The sequence below is a fragment of the Pistacia vera genome, unplaced genomic scaffold (genome assembly GCF_008641045.1).
Source record: "Pistacia vera cultivar Batoury unplaced genomic scaffold, PisVer_v2 Contig338, whole genome shotgun sequence".
Taxonomy (NCBI): domain Eukaryota; kingdom Viridiplantae; phylum Streptophyta; class Magnoliopsida; order Sapindales; family Anacardiaceae; genus Pistacia; species Pistacia vera.
The window spans coordinates 2,192,021-2,195,512 of record NW_022196155.1 but is presented as its reverse complement, the minus strand read 5'-3'; positions in this window follow the sequence as shown (position 1 = coordinate 2,195,512).

Here is a 3,492-nt window from a genome sequence, read left to right as displayed (position 1 = left end):
CGTTTATCATATAAGATGGAAGCACAATTATTAACATTGGCTATCGAAAATTTAATAAAAGCAGATCCAACCAGAAAGGTTGTAATCAATAAGAATAAACAAATTTGACCATGAAGGCAATATTCAACAATAATGAATAGATCCATCCATACAGGTGAAATTTAACAATAATAAATAGATCCGACCATAAAGGCGGAATTTAACAATAATAAGTAGATCCGACCATAAAAGCTGAATTTAACAATAATAAGTAGATCCTACCATAAAGGCAGAATTTAATAATAATAAGTAGATCCGACCATAAAGGAAAAATTTAAAAATAATAAATAAATCTAGCCATAAAGGCAGAAACAGAGATTAAAGAACATATGTAGGATTGAAGTACTTACTTTCAATTAGGGTGCAATGTTACACTTGTTAAGCTCTTCGTGCTGATAACGTGTTGTATAATAATTCACTCAGATAAGAGAATAAATTAGCAAATAAGAGAGGGAAGGAATAAAGTAAGAGAATTGAGAACTATGGGACTCAATTGATATTACTTAAAGCCTCTCAAACTTTTTGGGATGTTCGTTTATAATGAAGGGGAGGGGGGATTTATAGAAAACACCCCTCCCTTCACTACAACAAAAATGGCCTACGGTAACATGCAAAAAGTGTTACCGTAGGTAATTCGTAGCAGTTATGAGGATGCTATGACAGCCCATGTTACTAAAAGCAGACATTCGTAACACTTTTTGCATGTTACTAATCATTTCAGTAACTGTCATAAAATGCTGTTGTTAAGTATATTGTATCACTTATTCATAGTTACGAATGATTTTTGGTAACACTGCATAAATGCTATAAATAAGTTTTCTGTAACATTCTTAACCTGTTACAGTTTAGTTTTCTGTAACATTCTCAAAAAATGTTATAAATAAGTTTCTGTAACATTTTAACCTGTTACAGTTTAGTTTTCTATAACATTCTCAAAATGTATAAATAAGTTTTCTGTAACATTCTTAACCTATTACAGTTTAGTTTTCTGTAACATTCTCAATGCTACAATAAGTTTTCTGTAACTTTCTAACATGTTACAATTTTTGTAACATCTTCAAAATGCTATAAATAAGTTCTCTGTAACATTCTTAAGCGTACAGTTTAGTTTTTTGTAACATTCTCAAATGCAAAATGCTATAATAAGTTTCTTGTAACATTCTACCTGTTACAGTTTAGTTTTCTGTGACATTCTCAAAATGCTTAAATAAGTTTTCTGTAACTTTCTTAACATGTCACTTTAGTTTTCTGTACACTTTCAAAATGCTATAAATAAGTTTTCTATAACTTTCTTAACGTTACAGTTTAGTTTTCTGTAACATCTCAAATTGTTATAATAAGGTTTTTGTAACATTCTAAACGTTACTGTTTAGTTTTCTGTAACATTGTTAAAATGCTACAGAAGAGTTTTTAATAACATGTTAAAAGTGCTACCAAAGTATCATTATTGCATTTAGTAAATGTTACAAAATTATTTTTCATAACATTTTGAAAGGTTATCAATGTGTCGTTATAACATATATAAAATGTTTATAGTTGTTATTTAAATAATACAAATTATTAACAATGATACACTAATTTTCCAAAGAACATTTCATTGATGGTGAACCTTCATATACAAAAAGTTTATATTATGCCTAATAAATAGGCACCAAAATCCTTACATCCTAAAATTAATATAGTTCATATATCATATACATGTTGTAACATATAAACCTTTCTATACAAAAGTTTTAATATGCCTAACAAATATGCACCTATCATTTTACATTATAATACCTAGATGATTGGAAAATTAACTGAGCAATAGTGAATACCTTCCAGTCATCAAAAAATTCTAACAGCAAAAACCATCATGCAAACCATCTTCTATTCCAAATTGTGCTTTACCAAAAAAGTACTTTGCATTTTCACAACCTACAAAACCATTAATACAAAAAATCTTCAAATCCCATGTATATTCTCAAAGATGACAACACATATATATTGTAAATTCAAGAACAGACAAGACAAAAGCACCCCAAATATTTAATGCACAAAACAAGAGGAAAAGAACATGCTTAAATCTCCAACTTCACAAGCATACTATGAAACAGAACATACTATGATAACAGTTCCAACAGAAAAACCTAAAGCCTTGTTAATGAAATATTGTCAACATAGGCCACAAAAAAGGTCATGAGAAATACATTATTTACAGTAATAAACAAGAAACAAACCTAAGACTCGTTAATGATAAATGTCATCATTGGCACATAATGGTCAAATACAAAGTTAACACGTTTCTCCACCAACAAAGTCTCATTATCAAACCCAAGGGTCACAGGCTCATCAAATTTTGTCTAAAGAATAAGTATCACAAAATCATTCCTAGCCAATGAAAGCGTATAAAGCAAAAACTTCCATCTTTGGACACATGGTACTTAACTACACAGTGCAAGACAACAAAGTTAGAACCATCCAAGGAAACATAAGGATTATTGTGGCAAGAAAATTGCATACTGCAGTTTGCAATTTTGCATACTGCAGTTTGCAAACTGCCTTGTTAATGAAGTATTGTTAACATGGGCACAAAAATGGTCATGAGAAATACATAATTACTGTAAGAAACAAGAAACAAACCTACAAAACCATTAAACAAAAAAATCTTCAAATCCCAGTATATTCTCAAAGATGACACACATATATATTGTAAATTCAAGAAAATATCAAGACAAAAGCCACCCAAATATTTAATGCAAAACAAAGAGGAAAAGAACATGTTAAATCTTCAACTACAAGCATACTATGATACAGAAACTACTATGATAATGTTCTAACAGAAAAACTAAACTGTTAATGAAATATAACATAGGCACGAAAAATGGTCATGAGAAATATATTTTAGTAATAAACAGAAACAAACCTAAAGCCTCGTTAATGATATACTGTCATCATTGGCACAATAATGGTACAAATTACAAAGTTAATCACGTTTCTCCACCAACAAAGTCTCATTTATAAACCCAAGGTTCAAAGGCTCATCAAATTTTTGTTCTAAAGAATAAGTTATCACAAAATCATTCCTAGTCAATGAAAGCATATAAAGTAAAAAGCTTTTCCATCTTTGGAAACCGTGGTTACTTAACTACATAGTGCAACGACCCAAGTTAAAACCATACAAGGAAACATAAGGATTATTGTGGAAGAAAATTCAGACTGCAGTTTGCAATTTTGCATAGCAGTTTGCAAACTGCAGTCTGCAAAATCGCAAACTGCAGTCTTAATCTTTTTCTTACCTATTCAGATGCACCCAGTCCTTATTCATCATCATTACTTAATCTACACATTATTAAAAGTCAAACAATACATGACTAATTATAGGTAAACATGGCAAAATATTATGAAAACAACAAACATGAGTTGAATGTAACAACATAAATGCAAATTCCATTGAACAACAAAATAATGCTT